This window comes from Sebastes fasciatus, chromosome 12 (genome assembly GCF_043250625.1).
Source record: "Sebastes fasciatus isolate fSebFas1 chromosome 12, fSebFas1.pri, whole genome shotgun sequence".
NCBI classification, from domain to species: Eukaryota; Metazoa; Chordata; class Actinopteri; order Perciformes; family Sebastidae; genus Sebastes; species Sebastes fasciatus.
In genome coordinates, this window is record NC_133806.1 from 17878298 (window position 1) to 17899348 (window position 21051).

A 21051-nucleotide genomic window follows, 5' to 3' on the forward strand; every position below is an offset into this window, starting at 1 on the left:
GAAAAGTAAAAATGTAGAAATATGAAATGTAAAAATTCACAACTTGGAACCCCTTAATGAGGGACAGGACAGAGATAGCTTGTGGCCGACACAGTTTCCTTACAAACAAGGCTACCGAACAAGCTCCACACAGGGCTGATGGTGAGCTCCTACACTAATTAGTTATACTGAGAAGAAGGAAGAAAACAATATAAAAGATTTCAAGGCAAACACGAATACAGCTAGAATTACGAGGTAGATTCACATATGGTTGAACGCTGGCTGCGAGCTGCTCGGTTAATTGGTTTTACTGTTTTAAAAGAACAGAAATAGCCAAAGGTTTAGGGCAAAGTTTAAGGCAAAGAGCAGACTCGATATAATACAAGCTAACAGTGTGAGGTGGCAGTTTTCACTCACATATGGCTGACTGGTTGCTTCAAGCTGTTGGATAATGAGTGAGAGAAAGGTAAAGAGAAAGGGGGGAGGGAGGAGTAGTAAGGAAAAGGAGGCTGAGAGTGGAGGGGAAGGAGAGGGAGGGGGGAGAAAAAGAAAGAGACGTGAAGAAGAGAGAGGGAAGAAGGGGGTAAAGTGTTTTTTATAATGAGGGGACAGAAGAGACAAACACCTGAGTAGAGAGAGAGAGAAGGTTGGAGGCAAATAAAGACTCCATTTGGCAGCTACTGTACACACACATACACACACACACACACTGATGCACACAGTATACTGGTTGCTTGGAGCAGCTTGGGATAATAAGAAACACAATAAGGTGGTTTTTATAATGAGAAACAACAGCTGAACCACCGATGGCAGAGAGGAGAGTGAGGAGGGTTGCAGGCAATGGACAGCTCCACTTACTGTACAAAACAAGGTTCTGCACGGAAATAGAAAGTTGTTATATGACACGTATACTTACTGAAATGAAAAAGTATGGACGTGGAGATGTTTAATGCGTCCCTGACTAAAAGCTTTGCCCTATATTTGATGGGTATTATGACTGAGAATTGGCTGATGCATTGCTTTTTCGCAAACTATGGTGCCAGGTGGGAACGCTAACAAGATATAGAATTATTGAGATGGAGGAAATCCGATATACCTTCGTTATTTACTGTAAGCACTGGCTGGAAATCCTGCCCAGTTATGAACAAGTTATATTTAGAGTCATAGGACCTGGTACCAGTGGGCAACCTCCGGGTCTGAAAAGTGAAGCCAATGTTGAAGTGCCTTAAACGTGCATTCTTTCTAATAGCCAGCAGGGGGCGACTCCTCTGGTTGCAAAAAGAAGTCAAATTGTATAGAAATCTATGAGAAAATGACCCTATTTCTCACTTGATTTATCACCTCAGTAAACATTGTAAACATAAGTTTATGGTCTCAATTTCTATTTTCAAGTCTTCTTCAATACAGCATGATGTTCATTTAGTAAATTATGGTCCCATTTAGAGTCAAATAGACCATAAAGCACGGTATGCTTTAGGGTGTGGCCACCTTGTGATTGAAAGGTCTGAAAGTTGTCCGTGTTTTTGTGTTACAACTTTAACCCTTTCACAGTGTGTTTTCAGTTCATCAGAGTGAATTGTAACATTTTGATCTCCTAAAAATGTCTTATTCAGCGTTCGGTTGTACTTAGCTCCACCCTCTGGTGTCACCTCTGGTTGCAAAAAAACAACATGGGAACGACCAAAATGCCGAACTCGAGGCTTCAAAACAGCAGTCCACTGTTTGGTCACGGTGACTACGTCCACTTCTTATATACAGTCTGTGGTTACCAGTGAGAACACTGAGGTCATTTTATGTAAAAATTGGGGCAGTGTAGCAACCTGCAGAAAGTTTAAAGCGGTAGACCAGCAACCCCCGAGTTCTGCGCGGTAAAATTACTGTTTTTTTCAATGGAGTCTGGTGGCTTTGGCGAGAGCATAGATGGATACACCAGCATCAGTTCCCCATCGGAAAAAGCTGTCTGACGGCAAGGTGAAGCGGTGAAAATATTCTAAATATAGCGTACACTTAAACGGATAATGTTTTTTTAGGTGAGCCTTTCTTTTAGAGGGCTAAAATACGTTTTGCTGCCGGCCACGTCCGAAGCAGTGCATTGCTTTGCTTCTGTGCGGTAACTCCTGTCTGCTTTTCCAAACTGGGGGCGTGCCGACCGCCATCTACTGTAGGTAATACACTGACTATGGATAACTATCTCATACAACCCCACTTCAAAACACCTGGACTATTCCCCTTAAGCCCATTCTTGGAGTTCACTAACAACAGATAGGTCTCTGAACTTTATTATTGGTAAGACTGTAAGTACACATCTGTTTCTTTTCTAATGAAATTATTTGTTGCTTAGTTTTTTTATACTTTGTGTTTTTTGGGGGGGATTTTTACTGTATTAATTTATTGACATTTTGCCTTTATTTAACAGTGACTGGTGAGATACAGACAGGAAACATGAGGAGAGAGAGAGAGAGAGAGGAGTATGACATGCAACAAAGGTCCCTCGGCTGGAATCGAACGGGGGACGTTCCCGTTATATGGCATGTGGATTGTAGAGTTATAGGTGTGTGTATGTAGGCTGGACATTAATGGGGGTTCAAAACTTGAAAATGTTACAAGAAATGTGTCTATTTCTGTTATGTTTGAATTTCTAAGAAGTCTAAATAAAAAAAAGTAAAGTGAAAGATGGAAAGAGTCGGAGTGGAGAATTTGACCTTTTTCACAGCCAACATTTTGACTTGTAGTAGGAGAAGCACAGATGTTGTAATAACTTTAACGATGGCTCTGCTCTGTTCAAGTGTCCCAATAAGTCATGGCAGTGTGACTACAAGGACCCTGAAACTGAAGCAGATAAATGGAAATCAGCCATCACTCATTTTATTTTTTACACCTGTGCTTTTCTTACTGTGAAATGTCAAAATGTCTTCTGAGAAAAAAGGGCCCGTGCAACAGATTCCCCAGAATCATTTGTATTAAATGTACAAAGTAAATGTGTTGACATTGCAGCAGGGACACACGGCCCAGATAGATAACTTGTCTAAATAGTGAGATGAAGACAGATACATTACCGTAAATGTGTGAGTGGGAGAGACAGAGTGATACAGATATTATGAGAGAGAGAGAGAGACATTCAGTCAAGAGGCTTTGTTCTGTTTATGTCTATGCATGAGCCTATATACTGAATACTGAGGTGTGTGATCAGAGAGCTCTACAGCCTTCTTCTTTTTTTTCTCCTGCATAAGCACTTTGTTGTCCTTGGGAGACTGCTGGTGCTTGGCTCCTCGTGCACAGTCGCCAGGCGCTGTTCCACCGAGCCGTGCACGTGAGGTGACCTTCCTTTGCCTCTGGCTCAGTCACGCCTCTGTGCACCACACACACACACAGACACACACACACACACACACACACCTTTGGGGCCTCGGGATAACACACTCTGTCCCCTGCTATGTTTCAAACTGACAGACATCCTGTGTGGTTCACTTTAATGGACCAATAGAGACACAAACTACCACATTTACACACATGAACACATACAAAACCACTGTACATTACCTGACCCTAAGCGGCAATGCGGAAGTGCCAAAAACTGCAGTTCTTCGAATGGCCACTTGGCTCCAAAAGCAAGTCAAGACGCCCATGTTAAAGTGCCTAGCTTTACATCAGAAATAAAAAACATGTTTACACTCACCCGTTTAAATTATATTAAGGGTTAAAGTTCTGCATAATTAAGGGCGTGGCCGCTTTGAGTGGCAGGTCGCTACCACTACGTCGCTATCACGGCGTTGTTCAGCGTTCGATTGTAGGCTACTAAAAGACACACTAAGAGGTTGGCTGTTAATTATTTTCGGGAGGTACAAGCTCGTTTTTCACCAGCCAGTCACTCCGAATTAACATCACAGTTAACGTGAATTACGGAATCACCTTGATAACCAAGCTAGCTAGCGTTAGCTGCTAACTTAGCGTTTGTAATGCTAACGGTACCTGCCACCCTCACTTCTGGTTCCAAAAGACCAAGATGGCAACGGCCAAAATGCCGAACTCAAGGCTTCAAAACGGTAGTCCACAAACCAATGGGTGACGTCACGGTGATATGTCCACTTTTACACACAGTTTATGTCTGACCCCAACCATGCACACACTGACACACACACACACACACACACACACACACCTTACATGTATCTGCAGAGAAAACAGATCAACGATATTTACTGTACAACAATGATGCGAACATGCGATTATAGTGTGTTAAGCACATTAAAACATTGTCACATTCATACAAAATTGAGCAAATGTTAATTTAGTGTAGGACTGAAAAGTGGAACAGTTACAGTACATGCTGTCACATTACATTATTTTATTATTTTTTCTGATATGGATCTATTTGTCTAAAATAAAGTTAAATTGAATTGAATTATTTGTCTATTGGACTTGAGAGGCTTGACTTGGATTTGACTGCTGTGTGGCTTTACTACCTAAAGACTGGACTTGAGGTCAAGTTCAGTGAAAGCAATAACAAGTCAAGTACGTAAAGTAAAGACAGTGAAAGACAGGCTTTGCATGAGCACACATTTTGAATATTAAAGCAGTAGGTTTATACACTGAAAGTTTTTTTTTGTCTCAGCTATGTAAAACTGTGGTTCCCAAAGATTCACCACATCAAAAAACACAAGGTGACACTGACGTTAACTACATTTTTATATTATGTTTTTAAGCGTAGCAAAACGGAACAAATACGCAATAAACATCAAAATCACCATATCAAAAATCCTGTTCAGCTGCAGCAGGTGACAGCAGCTCAAGGTTGTCTTGTCATAGCGATACTGTGACAACCGGCAAACCTATTTGTCACTGTGAACAGAGCTCAAAGAAATGCTGATACATCTCAGCCCTCAACAGTCTCAGACAACCAAACCTGAGCAGACCAAAAGAATGAAACTTGATGGTGATGACTTGGCTTATAGTTTTTCGTGGAAGCTATAGCTGTCCAATTGAGTTTGACAATAGAGACTTGTGCATTACTTGACTTTGCCCTAAAGAACTTGACTTTGAGCTGGCTTTGACAAGACTTGAGATTTGTATTGAGACCCAAAATCCCCAAAACAGATCTGGTAGCCACAGTTACACAGTGGTGGGAGAAGCACTGTAAGCATCACTATAATGCTGAAGCAAATTTTAACTACTTTGTACAATGCTACAGTACCTTTAGAATCCCCTCCTTATCTTATCTTAATCTATAATATTACATCATATTTTATATGTATATGTATTATTAATCTGAATCTGAAAAGTAAAAACTACGCTCTCTGGTTCCAGTTTGAATTATCCGCGTTGCCGTGTTTCATTTGTGTCCACTTCACACAACTAAAACACAGACAGAGAATTTCTAACTGGCTAACGTTAACTATACTACATTGATTAATCAGACCCCAAATTTGATGCTAACGCTAGCTGTTATTGGCTGTTGAGGTACGTTAGTCCTCGCGGTGTTTGTCGTACATTATTGGGTGTTGAGAAGGGGACGGCCCATTGTTATTCCAAACCACCAATAGTCAGAAAAATGTCCCATTGGACCAAAAAAAGCCCATTTGTCCGACAGTCCATTACCCCGAAATCAAATATCCATTGTTCCAAGGCCCATTGCTCCGAAAATACACATTGTAGGTGCAACAAACAGAAGCGCATGACTCATCATTATGCAGAATGACAGTGATCAGTAGGAACAAAGGATTTCATTGGTCAAACATATATTTCTGAAGGCAGAAATCCGCTGAAGTCGAGGTATGTCTGAGTATATTTCTCCCCGCACGAATGTTCCGCAGGGATGTGCAAGCATTCATAAGTTTTAAAATCAGTTTTTCTAAATTTCCGTGCGAATTATTCGGACAAAAATCCGTATTTGGTGTGAAACAGCTTTAATTAGTAACTTAAGTTATCAAACAAATGTAGTAGAGCTGTCAAAGTTAATGCGATAATAATACATTAACGCAAATTTGTTTCAACGCCACTAATTTCTGTAACGCATTAATGCAATTTTTTGCGATTGTTAGGCTGTAGCGGGCTCAGTTTTTAAGCTAGAGTGAAGATACTGGCATCATATGAAACTAGAAAACCTAATGAATACATTGGTAGCGTTCCAAACTTATGCAAAATTTAGGCGAGGAAAAATTGGCATGGCCATTTTTAGAGGGGTCCCTTGACCTCTGACCTCAATATATGTGAATGAAAATGGGTTCTATGGGTACCCACGAGTCTCCCCTTTACAGACATGCCCACTTTATGATAATCACATGCCGCTCTGGGCAAGTCATAGTTAAGTCAGCATACTGACAGCTGTTGATTTGAGCATATTTTTTCATGCTAAATGAGGGTTTCTGGATATTTGTCATTGTTTTGTGTTGTTAATTGATTTCCAATAATAAATATATACATACATTTGCATAAAGCAAGCATATTTCCCTACTCCCATGTTGATAAGGGTATTAACTACCTGAAAAATCTCCCTTTAAGGTACATTTTGAACAGATAATTTGCGATTAATTATGGACAATCATGTGATTAATCGCAATTAAATATTTGAATCGATTGACAGCCCTAAAATGTAGTGGAGTAAAAAAGTCCAATATTTTCCTCTGAAATGCAGTAGCGTAGAAGTATAAAGTAGTAGAAAATTGAAATAATCAAGTAAAGCACAAGTACCTACTGGAGTAAATTTACTTTGTTACTTTCCACCACTGCAGTTCAATATCATAAAATGTTTGGTACTGTAACTACTTTCTGCACAATTTCTCCGTTTTTGTAGAGTCTCCGAGCACACCACAGACTTCTTCCTTTCTAATGATGTTTATTTCCCTAAAGTCCATAAAATTAAGAGTGTTTGTCGTCTAAACTACATATATGATTTCATTCCAGTGCTACCAGTGTTACAGATAGAACCAGTGCACCTCTGTTACTACATTTTAATGACAGCAGTGATAAAAGTGTTGCAGGGTGTGACAGTTGTTCTTTTAGCCCAGATGTTGACCTCGCTGTATAGAGCCTCAGAGCTTCTGTGAACACGGGCAGCAAATCACCCCGGGTGTTACCGTGGTTATCAGGTCTGTACCGACAGATGCTCATTAGAACAAACAAGCACACGTACACGCGCGCACACACGTACAAGCGCGCACACACACACACATACACACAAAGCCGATAACTTGATAGCTTCTCCTGGAATGGGTCAAACCACTTTCTTTGAGTGTTAGATCTCTAGAAGAATGAACATCCCTCACGCCGGTTTCATTTTATAACATTGAGACCCTGATTTCCTGCAAAAATAATGAAATGAAAACATGATGATGTCTTTTAACAATGTGTGACATGGGCAGTGTGTGAAGAATATGCCTTAACTGCTTTGTGTTTTGATGTGTTTCATGTTTGAGAATGTTTAACTCATTACCGTACATTTACGACTAATAATCAGACAGGGAGTTTAGGAAAAAAAAAACACCTCTTTGTCTGTCACACCTAACAACAATGGCTCCCAGACGAATGATTAGAGTCTGACACATGTTGGTTGTCTGCTGCATCGTTAATTTGGTCTTTCATACTTTTGAATCACACATTTACGCAACACATCTCCTGTTGAAATTGTCAGTTGCGACTGTGATTTAATTGTAATTTAAATACGCCCTCAAGCTATATGTGTTTATTTTCATATTCTTTCTTTTGAGAAAAATAAAGTGATATGTTTTTGTTAATATCGATGCTGCAATGTCCCAGTTTCTCCGTGGAGATTATAAAAGTTTAATTTTTTCTTTTCCTCTTTTCTCTTCCCTAACTGACCCTGTATTCTAGGTTAAAGACACACCACAAGCAGTGTGTTTGCAAGTATGCAAGACAAAGGTTGCACACATTTTCCCAAACAACACAATTTTAGTGAATCAGCAAGTGTTTCGTTTGTTCCAAAATGAGAATAGAAACTATGTTAGGATCCACAGCAGTAACAGTGAGCACAGAGGAAGGAGTGAACCTCCACAGAGGCAGATATACGTATTCATAAATTCACTTCATCAATGTTTAATGTCATTTTTTTTGGCCATCATGATATGACTGAATGTGAGTAAAAATATTCTTCAGACTTGTGATCCGGTCTGTGCATCTTCACAATACACCCGAGTTTCATTATTCTGCATTTAAAAGCTAGCAGCAGGTCATACATGTACAACACATTAGCATACAGTAGTGGTTATTAGCAGGCAGACAGGTGTTAATGATCCTCCGAGGACTCAGATATTTATTCATGGATTCACTTCAGCCTAATTCTGTTCCTATATCCAAATGCGCTGTGATGGCCCGTCCAATTTTCACTCTGTTTTGATGTACCTTTACTGTATATCAGGCACAGCACGCTGACAGAGAAGTGTCACATTAAATCTTCATCCTCGTTGTCCAACGGAGGCGTCTACCTTTATTGTATTTATGTGCAGAAAAACATGGTGATTTTTGTTGAGACTGAGATATTAATAGATTCAGTTCATCACTGATCTATTGAATACAATAATGTTTTTCAACATTATAACTTTGACTTGGAGTATTACAAATTTAAATGTATTTATCTTGTTTTCACTCTGCATTTATATTCTGCTATTTAGCTTTTGTGAGTCATTTGGTTTAAGTGCAATTATTATTGTGACTTGTATCTCTAAAAGTGGACGCTGAGACCAAGGAGAAAGCAACACTTTTTCTTGTGTTTTTCTTTTTAGGTGTTTCTGAATTTTAATGCTTATTTAATCAGTCAAGTTCACTGAAAACGTATTTAAAGCAAAAGCCTTGGGGAGGATTTTAAATTGAGTGATTGTATTCTTTGGGGATTCTCTCAAAATTGTGTTGTTTTTTTCCTGTTTTAATTAGAAGTTAATGCACTGTTAGTATACAGTAGAATCCGAGTAGACAGAGAATATTAAATGATCCTCGGTGGATTTTTCCTTCACAGATGTAATTCAACGACTGTGATTAAATGTATGAAAAGCACAATAAGCACATTTTAAAATATAAGTTTAATATGTGTTTAGTTTACAATGAAATCCACTTAATGGAGAAAAAAAGATTCTATTAAATGAAAACTAAAAGACACAAAACACGCAGAGAGCAACAGAGATTTAACACTTTTCTATTTTTACAATAGTGTCACGCACCTTCATTGTACAGTACGCAGACAGACGGGTGTAAATAATCCTCTGTGGCCTCCGATTTTTATTCATAGATTCAGTTTACTCTAATTTTGCCGGCTCATTGTTGTGTCTGTTGCAGGCTCCTCCCTGGCGGCGGCGTGGCTCATGCATATTAATGAGCCAAATCTGCATAACTAGATGCAGTGTTATCATAATAATAAAGGCCTACAGTATATAGTATCTCTTATAGGATCCTAGACCTCAGATCAGATCTTTGAGCTCTGACCTAGAAAAGAACAAAGATGAGTGTAGTGCCGAGATCGCTCCTTGGATCTGCAGCCATGGGCCATGAGAGGCGCAGACGCACTAAACTTTATTGTCTCTTTGAGCTGAGCTCCTCTGTATAAACATGAAAATACATATGTGGGGCATTACAGAGGAACTGTTGCAATAAGTGCAGTTTTATCGGGTAGATTGTAACACGATTCAGAGGGTTTATGCTCCAGTTAAAGCTTTTTATGTTCAGAAATTGTTACATGATTATAGTGTCTGGCAATAGTTGACACTGTATTGTATTGCGGATTTCTCTCCTTTTCCTTCTTTTGATCGCTGTTTGATTGATCTTTGATTGTTCTTTCTGTCTTTCTCTACTATCACACACACACACACACACACACACACACACACACACACACACACACACACACACACACACACACACACACATATACACACACACACACACACACACACACTGATGATAATCATCTAACCCACAGGGGGGTTGCCAGCCTTGAATCTGGATTTAATGTGGTTTCAGAGTTTCATATTTACTGCAACACTTGAGTCCACTGACGCACATACATGCGGATACCATAGATGCCAAACGCACACATGCAATTGCGTACGTACACGAAATCACAATGAGAAACACATTCACTCATGAGCTTGTATGGTCAAAATATATGCACACGCATTTGCAGAGACACACGTACGTACACAATATACAACACGCACACGTGCAAATAATCCCCTTTACCCCCCACCCCTCTGTCTCACACATACACACACAGACACACTCGCTGGCTGGCTGTGTCCTGTGGTCTGTGTGTGCTGATAAGGGTTTAATCCTGATTGGAGCCTCAGTAAAAGGCTTTGTTATGAACACTAAATAGACTGGCCCTCGGCGAGCACACTGGGACACTGCTGATAACGTATACACACGTGCACACGGACACACGCAAGATGGATGCATACAACCACACGTATACATTATACAGTATATCCATACCCACCACAACACGTAGAAACTGCATGCATTATATAGCAATACACACCGACATGAATGTCCTGCAAATGCATGCCTGCAGACACACGCCATAAAATCTCTCCATAAAATCGTGTGTCTGTATGTAAATGTGTGTGCGCGCAGTTTATCAGCGGCTTGATAAAGCTCTGGAGAGCGTTAAGTGTTGCCAGACCCCAGACTGACTATACGCTGTAAATAGACTACTAATAGAGAGAGAGATTAAAGGAGTAGAGGAGAGGACAGTAGAGGAGAGATATGAAAGAGAGGAGGAAGAAGGAGATGAGAGGGGAATAGTAATGTCAGCAGAGCCACATTTTAACTCCAAACATGGGAGGAACCCCCCATCAGGTCACACCTGTAGCAGCAAAGTTAAATTCACTAGAAGTGTGAAACTGTTTGACCACTTTGAACATATTTCAGTCACTGCACCTGTTAGCTGCCCTGCTCACTCAAGGGTCCCCACAGCAAGAAGGTGGTAAACTACTCATCCAGGTTTATTTTTGTCATACAGTTCTCCATCTTCTGCAGCAACCTAACTGTTTTTCAGTGTCTTTCTTAAAAATGTCCAACAAGCCTGATTATATCTTTAGTTCTTCTTTTCAGTGAGCTACTTTTTAGTAGGATCAGTTTTTTTCGGGCGGCTATAATCCTTGTAGTTCCAGCTTCTTAAGGCAAAATGTTGCTTAAAAAGTGTAGGCTTATCCCAAATAGTCAATCAAAATAGTTTACATGCAAAGTATTTACCATCATTTCCCTTTCTCTCTCTCTAAATATCTACTTTAGTGTAATTCTCTATTGTCTCGAAGAACGGGATGGAGGACGGATCATTTTTTTCCTGGTACTGGACTAGTGGTCTTCAGGCCTTTGTTGCATGTCACTAGGGGTGGGCGTAATCACACAATTTGGTTTCAATCCTATACCAAACAATGCCAGGGCCAGAGTCACCAATATCAATACCCCTACTTTTTTTATTATTAAAAGCGTCAAATGTACTATCATACAGGAAAGTAAAGTGTCATGATTTTTGAGCTGAATGCATCATTAACAGGATACTTAAACATTAAAGGGACTGTCTGTGTATAATTTGCATATAATTTTCATAAAGTTGTTTTCATTAGTGTATAATCACCTGAAACTAAGAAGCTTTGTGTTTTCGTTAGCTTAGAATGAGCCGTTTATATCTAAATAGGGAGCTGGGCCTCTTTATAGAGCCTGCCATGTTGCTCCGCCATGTGACTACAGTAGCCCAGAATGGACAAACCAAACAATGGCTCTAGAGAGAGCCTTTCACGTTTTTACGTTACCTGAAGGACACCGTAGTTCTCCGAAACTACGGTAACGTGAGCCACAGAGTGCAGAATCGTGGTACCGCCAGCTACTGTCTGACTTCCGTTGCTCCTAAAGTAGTGTTATCATGGTAAGGATGACCTCTGAGCGAGGAGGGGTACTCAGTTGGTTGCAATCTGCAACCACACCACTAGATGCCACCGAATCTTACACACTGTACCTTTAAGCATTTATTTTTACTATTCGCAAGTGATTCTCTCACATGGATGTAAAAACACAGGACAGTTTCGATGGCAAATAACAAACATTTACTGTGAATATCACCTGAATCAGGGTATCGCTGCACACAACAGCAGCAGAGCAGGAAAGAGTGCATGAAAAGTGTTCATGTGTCCAGAAGGTGATCTAACATGAGACGGATCCATTTTTTGGTATCAATCCTATTGCCGCTTTGAGCTTGATACTCAAAACAAGATACTGTACTGGTTGTATCGATACTTAAATCATCAATCCACCCACCCTCACTGTCTCCTTATGTCTCCAGTTTGTCTTTGTTGTCTTTCCGTCCTTCTCTAATTCCTGACTCCTTTGAATGATCTGTGAGCAGCGTTAACGTGTAATCTTTGATAACAGACACCCAGCTTTTCCTCCCTGCGCCGTCTCTCGTACCTCAATCGACTGTCCGGTCAGTTAATCAGCAGATCCAGTCCCTTCCTGAGGTCACCGTGGCGGTGGGACATCTGCTCTTGACCTTTCATCAATGACCTTTCCCCTGCGCAGGGGTCATTAGATGTATCCCAGTATCATTACAAATGTCCCAAGAGGTCAAACCCGAGGTCAAGGCTGCTCCTAGAGGTCAGAGGTGAAAGGTCGCTGCGCTGTCATCAATAACAAACAGGGTGGAAGGTCTATTGTTGTCTACAAGTAGTGACAGGCAGAGATGGGGGGGGGGGGGCATCAGTTGGATCAGGAGCGTAGCTCGGCTTTTGTTTGTTTGTATGTGACAGTTTTTTCAAGCGCAGAATACATTATGCACTACAGCTGCACTATGAGTTGCCCTTTTGGTGTTGAATCCACTCGTTAAGATGAATGTTCACCTTGTGGTGTTCAGTCAGATGTGGTGGCTTATTCAGGCTTACAGGCTTCCCTGATTCAGTCCACAGGTTTCTTGTTTTTGAACACACACACTCGCACGCATATATCCGGGTACACACATCATCTTTACTGTCTGGACCACTTGCTCTCCCTGCCTCATGTCCTCAATGAATCATTTTGTCTCTTTTTCTTTTTTTGGCGTCCCATCCAACAAACACAAATCTTTTCAAAAACGCTCAAAGTAAATAAATCGGAGAACTCCGGATTTGCTTTTTAATGTGGAGCTTTTCAAAAATGCTGATGTAAGAGTGTTGTTTTTATTGTCATGTGATCCATTACTCTCCGGTACAGTCTGCTCTTCACGTTCGCTCTGTAAACAACAAACAAGGCTTCAAAAAACTGCAGAAGGCAGCTTGAATTCGAATGGCGTACGGTTTCTTGCTCAAGTAGCCTGTACAAACCCAAAAGAAGAGTGTGAGTTTTTCTGCTGTTTCATTGTAGACGACAAACTTTTAAAAAATCTAAAACTGCTAGTGCAGACAGAAAACTTTGGATTGGCGTTTTCAAATTGTGGATGTGGCCTCTATCACCTCCCTGCTTGTCACAACCCCTGCTTTGTTTATTTCTCTTTTCTTTCTCATTCAACTTTTTTATCCGTTTCATTCTCACCTTCATTTCCTCATCCCCTTCTACCGACTCTGATCGTGAACCCCCCTCCCCTTCCCATCCCGCCCCTCCCTCTGTGTAACCTTGCGGGATAAAGCTCCATTGACATCTGCTTCATAAGTATTCAGGACTCAGCGCCTTTGACATTAATCAGCCTACAGTACATTATCTCCCCACTCCTCTCTGGTCTCCCCACTCCCCCCCTTTTTGCCTCCTGCTCCTCCTCTCATCCCTATCGCCCCTCTTTCACCTCTCTTCTCTCCCCTCCGCTACCTCTCTTTGCCCCCCTTTCCCTCATCTCCACTCCCTCTTCCTCCCCTCCTATCATGCTTCTCAGCTTTCCATCCGCTGTTTTCTTATCATGGTGTGATAACCAGAAGAGAAAAGGGCATTACTAAGTATGTATGTTGCCTACCTGAACGTCTGGCTATCGAGATACATTGTCTGTTTGCCTGCCAGTAGAGTGAGACAGCAACTTTAATATAGCAGTCACAATACAGCAAGGTCAACTCAGCCAGTAAGATTAGTGTTTGACCAAACACGGGGCAAGAAGTCCAGACAAGCAAATATTTATCTTAATTTTCCTTTGGTTTGACTGGACTCAGACGTCTCCGGTTTGTTTTAATCTCCAGTTGCCAGACGTATATCCACAGGATAGACTGTAGTAGACCTGAGAGTGTACCTTTGCCTCTTGCTTTGTGCATGCTGGGATAGGATCTACCCCCCTATGACCCTGAAGAGTGAGTGAGTACAGAAAATGGAGGGATGGATCTATCTCCATACTATACTTACTACTTTGCTGCCCCAATGCGGGAGAAATGTAAAACAGAATCCACTCTAATGTTTCTACAGAAGACTAAAACCCTTAGGGTTGTTGGATTTTTTGCCAGAATTGGTAAAACTAAAAGTAAACATTAAAGTATTTAAGTAAAGTAAACATTGCCGGAGGTAAAATGGCTATTGTAATATGGTAGAGATGCCTTTGTAGATAGTATACACAACCAAAAAAGCAGGCCTTACTGCACAGGCGTTCAGACTGAAAACAGTGCTGGGTTAAAAAAATGCAAGTGGCCGTGATGGTGGGGGTGTGGTGTGAAATATATGGTCCAGTTTGAGTAATAGATCAGTGAGTTTGAAACCTTGTCAGAAAGAATAAGTTTGTACTACGAGAAAGGATTTTCGACATCGACAGTCATTTTATCCTACGTCTTGAAGATTGTAGGGCAAATAGCAGAATTTTCACAATGAAATTCATGTAACAAGGTAATCTACTGTGATTGTGGTGCATTGACAGATGACGCCACTTTGCAAAAGTTGCGCCAGGTTGAACTTTTTTGCTGGAAAATCCTGCATTATTTTTGCCAGAGCCCTTTGTTGGGCCAACACAGTGGCCACGTTGAGATGTATGAGAGGGCAGTGCTATATTGGTCTGAACACTGACTGGATGTTTAAGGATGCTACAAACCACATTAACTTTCCCATGATTCTTTCTGACTGTAAAATCATTGGTGTCGTAACTTCAGCTTCTCATCAGTGCCAGAATCCCATTGGATGCATATTTTCTCCCCAAGCGTATTTGGGGTAAGAGTTCAATTTAGTTGACTTTTGGCCACAAAACCTGGGAGAAAATCTGTGTAGTGCATGCTGCTATAGCTCTAGAAGCATGCACTAGACTACACGCTATATTATAGCACGAGACCATCCAAAACTATTATTTCTGGCTATATTAATATAGCCAGAAATAATATAGCCAGTTTCGGATGGTCTCGTGCTATGCAGTGTTGGTGGGAAGGCCCTGTTTTTCCTGTCCTTACCTTTCTACATCAGCATGTAGCTTAAAGGGATAGTTTGAGTGTTTTTAAGTGGAGTTGCTTCAGGTACTTATTCATAGTCAGTGTATTACCTACAGTAGATGACGGTCGGCACGCAACCAGTTTGGAGAAGCAGACAGGATTTGCTGCACAGAAGCAAAGCAATGTACTGCTGAAGACGGGGCTTGTAGCAAAATGTATTTTAGCCAAAAACCTAAAAAAATCAATATCAGTGTACACTATATCTAGAATATTGTCATTGGTTTATCTTGCCATGACACAGCTATACAGTCTAAGTTTCCGACGTGTAACTGAAGCCGTTATCTATGCTCTCTTTAAAGCAACCAGACTCCGTTAATTTTTTTAAAATTTTGCCTTACAGTTGCTGGTCTACCGTTGCCTTGATCGGTTAGTTTGTTTGTGTGACTTTGGTTTGTTTGGATTCTCCAAATTCACAAAATAGTACAAACAAACTAACCGATCAAGGCAACAATAGATCAGCAACCCCCTTGTTCTGCCAGGTAGAATTACAGGTTTTCTCAATGGAGTCTGGTAGCTTTGGCGAGAGCATAGATGGATACAACAGCTTCGGTTCCTCGTTGGACAGGGCTGACTGATGGCAAGGAAATATTCCATCTTCTACTTAAACTGAAATTGATATTTTTTTAGGTGGCTAAAAATATGTTTTGCTGCCGGCCCCATCCACAGCAGTACATTACTTTAGTTCTGTGTGGTAACAAACTGGGGGCGTGCCGCCCGTCATCTACTGTAGGTAATACACTGACTATGGATAAGTACCTCATTCAACCCCACTTCAAAACACCAAAATTATCCCTTTAACTCCATCACTTATTTCTCATAGAGGGGGAGATTCAGACAACGGCAAAGGAGAACAATTTTGAGAGTGAAAGGAAGCAATAGCCGTCCATCCATTCAGTCTTACTAGGTTTGTGTTATCTGGCATTATCCTGAGGCATATACTACACAAAGCCTTGAATGTTATACAACATAACATTGAGTGGATATTGTGCCTATAATGGCATTTCATCCCCTCTGGCATGCAGAAAATGGCGAACACACTGTTTATACTTCACAGTTTGTACTATGATTCTGTAGTTGGCTTTAGATTGAAGGAAGATTGTCCTTACAACATATATGATGTGTACCAACATATCATCACCAAAGTAGCTGATAGAGAGACTATCCCAGAAGGAGTAGATTATGGGAGTAGATGAGGACAAGGCGAGGTGTACGGCTGTCACACAGCGCTCAGATTATCTTGGAGGTGTGATGTATGCCTCTGCTGCTAGCTAACAAGGGATTATAAAGCTTCGCATAATCCTGGATGGGCGGGCTGGATCAGGACTCTCACTGTTACTGCATTAGCATTAAGCGTTAATAGTGCCCTAGCATTAGTGTTAGCAGCTAATAGTGTCCCAGAATACATTAACAGCTAATAATGTGATGCTGTAAGATTAGCATTAAGTTATAATAATGCCATAGCACGCATTATGAGTGCGTGTGTGAGTGTTAGAGGGCAGGATGTGCATGTGTGTGTGTGTGGGGAGCCTATATATACTGCCTGTGACTGTGTTCTGTGTGTGTGTGTGTGTAGGTACCTGTGTGTTGATGTATGTGCCGGTGGTGTGTGTAGGAGCATGCGTTAGCAGATGATAGAATATGTGCAGAGAGACAATAGAAGGTTACTGAAGACACTGAAGGAGGGGAGATGGAGGCTGTACCAGGTGAGGGGTTTAACAGAGTGTGTAGCAGCATGCATTAGTTACAGCAGGCACTGATGCAGCAATCATACCTGCACACACAAACACAAGGTCATCTCACAAAGGATATACCATTTCAAAATAAATGCCTCAGGAAGGTCAAATAAAATAGAATTGGATCTACAAACTTTTGACAGAATGACATAATCTGCCTGTGTTTTCCTTAACTGTTACATATGACAATTATATAAATAATAATAATAATATATAAAAAAAAAATAATTTATATAAGCGTTTTGTGATCTGCCAATACTATGGTTTGGGTTAAAGGCGAGGGTGTGTTCTAAATGAACTAATTCATACAACTTGATAACCAAAGGCAAAGTTGATTATAGTTGTCATAGAGTGCTGCAGGGATGACGTGTTTTTGTTGGCCAACATGGAAGTTAGCATCGCTCTGGTTCCGTAGACAAAAAAGCCGATGGGATTTTTCCATTGTGTTTTGGATTATTGCAGAGAAATAAGCTCTGTGGCAAACATTTATGATACTTACACGTTTTTGTTCAGCAAGATAATCTTCACAAATGAACACCACTTTTATGACTGAATGATGAAACGTGAACGCAATCGGTAGAGGTAAAACGCTAATGTTAGTCTATAGACGAACTACACCACGGTCGCATGAACGCAAGTATACAAAACGAGACTGTACAGGCAGACGAGTCGGCGCGATGGCGTTTAGTAGTCTCATTTAGCCAATTGTTAGCAACCGCCTTTTTTAGGACGTGTAAAAGCTTCAAAATACACAAGTGGGGTATTTACTGACGCATTTTATATCGTGGAACAAAATGTTAAAATCTTTTAAGCTTGTGTTAACCACAGACCTTATTTCAGACATCTAAATAAAAACCCGTTCAAAAAACCCATTGACTTCAAGATGACGGAACAGGAAGTGTTAAAATGCTAACTCATTTCTGGGTTTTAGGACTCATTCCTGCAGCAGGATCGTGCCAGTGAGGGGCGAGGCACGATAATTGCTCAATTGAGGATAGATAGTGAGATAGATGGATGGATGGTTGGATGGATAGATGGATAGATAGATAGATAGATAGATAGAGCTGGTAAAGTCTGATGGTTAAATGAACTCTAGACCTGTCAATAAGGAAGAAGAAGGGCTGGAGTACAGACAATAATAAAGAGGAAAGAAGCAACAGAGAAAAGGAGAAAATAATGAGAATATAAGCTGGAAGAAGGAAACAGACAAAGAGGAGAGGTGCAGACAAAAATGCAGAAAAGGGGAAAAAGACAAACATTTCACAGAAAGAGGTATAATCATGCAGCTATTCAGCGGAGCCATTATCGGGCTGCAGGCTGCTCGGTTCTTTACAGAATAACAGCAGGGGTTCAGAGGAGCTTCTGAGCCACCCACAGATACACACCGCGAAAGGTCCTGCCAGCTACAGTACTATCTTTAGCCACAATTTTTTAAGTGGCATACCACTCAATCTCAGATTTTCCTCCTATGACCGAGAGATTTATGAACTTGCAGATTAAACTGTATATTCCTGAGGAGGCGTTGAGCTGCTGAAGAGGTGGGGTTGATGCTGCCGTCTTATATTCTTATATGATTAACGTAAAACAGGCAGAGAGGGGAGACGGACAAAGAGGCAGACTGATTGGTTAATTTTTTGGTATCAGATGTTCATGGATAACATATGTTAATTACTGCTGTTAATGATGCCATAGATTACCGCGTTAGATGACACAGGAAGGCTTACAGCTGAGACAAAGGACAGGCGTGTGTGTGCCTCACGGTCACCTCCCAAGGTGTTTGAAATCACAGTGCCATTAGAAGTGCATGTAAGTATGTGTATGTGTGTAAGTGTGTGTGTGTGTGAGGAAAAATCCAGTGTAATTGCCCTGTCTATCCATATCCGCCCACAGCACCATGTGGGACCCCGGCTAAAGTGGCTGCCACTGCTTTAGAAATAGCCGCCTAAATAGCTGGAGGGAGTTGTAAAATACCCCATTGTCTCGATGGTCTCATAGCTCGGCCTTAAGGGTCCCATTTACTCAGTCAATCCAACAAACAGAGGGCACCGGAATTCTTTCTTTGTGCACAATTGTTGGATTTTTCAGAGACATGCGTCGAGGGGAGTTGCAGCTGAAGTTTCAGGAGCGACGTGATTAGAGTTCTCGCTTTGCACAGTAGACCTTTCATGTAATCCTCAGAAATCCCCAATGCCTGGTCTGCTGAACAGGAAGTGAACAATTTGATCGCATCTGCCTTGTTAAAGCGATGTCTTGACATTTTCAATCTAAGTTGGTTGCTTTCACAGGGCACACTGAGGGAGAAAGTTTCCACATTTGATGCTCATTTATTGCCCAATGTTTGCTAAACTCAGTACAACGAAAAATATGCCTATATATTGTTGGGATGTGCTATAAAAAAATAAAATTCCTGGCAGTCAAGTGGATGATTAAGAATAAATAAAAACCTTTGATGGGCTTCATACATTATTGTAATGATAAATCTTTACTGGTATATTTTGATGAATGTCTTTTAGACACAGGTGTGGTTTAGGCAAGCGGAAGGAGGCAGGGTCATTTGTGTCGAGAGGTATTTGAGGTACTGGGCTGGATCGGACAGGCCACGAGGTAAGACATTTTGAAGACAAAATGACTGAGAAATCATTGTCCCACACACCACCACAAACTATCACTGTATATATGTTACACTCTAAGATAAGATAAGATAAGATAAGATGAACCTTTATTATCCCCGGGGGGAAATTCAGGTGTCAAAGCAGCAAAGCGCAGATACAGAGGTACAGGTGTACAAAAAGATTATAAAACAATAAATAGAAATACAGAATATACATAGTGAATGAACAAAGTGAATGAACATAGCGTGTACCATCCGTCAATAAAAAATGTAGTGTACAATAAATAGATGTAATATGTACAGTCTATAAAATGGTATATGGGATGTAGTGTAAAGTAAGTTTAAAGTTTAAAGTGCACCAGTGGTTAGGAGAGGTGGTTGCAGGTAGTGCAGATAGATGCAGATAGTCCATATAGTGCGTGTTATAAGTTTAACTTTACACTGAACATCCACATGGAGGAGCAAGCTGGCCGACCGCACTGACGGAACTGCACCCGAGGGGAGTCCAGAGGAGTTGCCCGATCTGAGCGAGCTGGTGTCAGGAAATAAAAACAGTGGGCTGCCGGTGAGTCAACCATCCCATATAGGAAAAGTTACATTCACACGGGGAAATCCAGGATCTTTCACATGTAATGCAGTACGTAGGAAGAGGCACTACTGTAGGTTACGGGCTTGCTAGCCATAGCTATTTAGGATTTACCACAAGCCTGGTTTAGTGTAACATTATAAAAATACACCAATCCTGATTGGCAAAGTCTTTTGGATACATGCCTCTTAGTTGTAAAGGAATAGTTCAACATTTTGGAAAATATGCTGATGTGTTTTCTTTCCAACTCCTCTCATGTCTGTGCGTTTCTTTAATTAGCCTAGCTTAGCATAAATACCTCTAAAACTCACTAATTATTACACCAACAAAAATTAGTTATATGATGTAACTATGTTTTAGCAAACCACAGTGACCTCGTGGAGTCTTGTTGTCAAGGTGAGGTTGCCTGGCAACCAGCGAAGATGCTACACAGAAGTACCGGGCGGATGAATAACCTGTCGTTCGTAGAGTAGTTGCTAGACGCCACGTATCTCCTTCTTAAACCACAAATTGTTGCTTTTATGTTTTTGTTTGGATTAAACAAACAAGATACAAAGTGAGCTGCCTGTAGGAGGATTTTCTTTAAAAGCTTTGGACAGAACCAGGCTACCTGTTTCCCCCGATTCAAGGTTTTATGCTAAGCTAGGCTAATTGCCAGCTGGCTCTTGCTCCGCGCTTAACCCACAGATATGAGAGTGGTATCAATCTTCTCATCTAACTCTTGTAAAGAAAGCGAATAAGTGTATATCCCAGAATGTTAAAGACATCTGTCTTTCTATATACTCGCTC

The 21051-nt window shown here is 40.9% G+C and overlaps 1 long non-coding RNA gene across 2 annotated transcripts in view; it reads right to left on the reverse strand.

Annotated features, from left to right (window-relative positions):
* Positions 1-2242: 2242 nt before the first annotated feature.
* LOC141779111 (uncharacterized) overlaps positions 2243-21051 on the reverse strand; it is a 181954-nt gene continuing 163145 nt past the window's right edge. For both annotated transcript variants that reach the window (XR_012596200.1, XR_012596199.1), the window contains exons 6-7: positions 2422-4149; positions 2243-2285 (exon numbers count right to left, since the gene is read on the reverse strand). This is a non-coding gene — a long non-coding RNA (uncharacterized LOC141779111). The remainder of the gene's footprint in view (positions 2286-2421; positions 4150-21051) is intronic.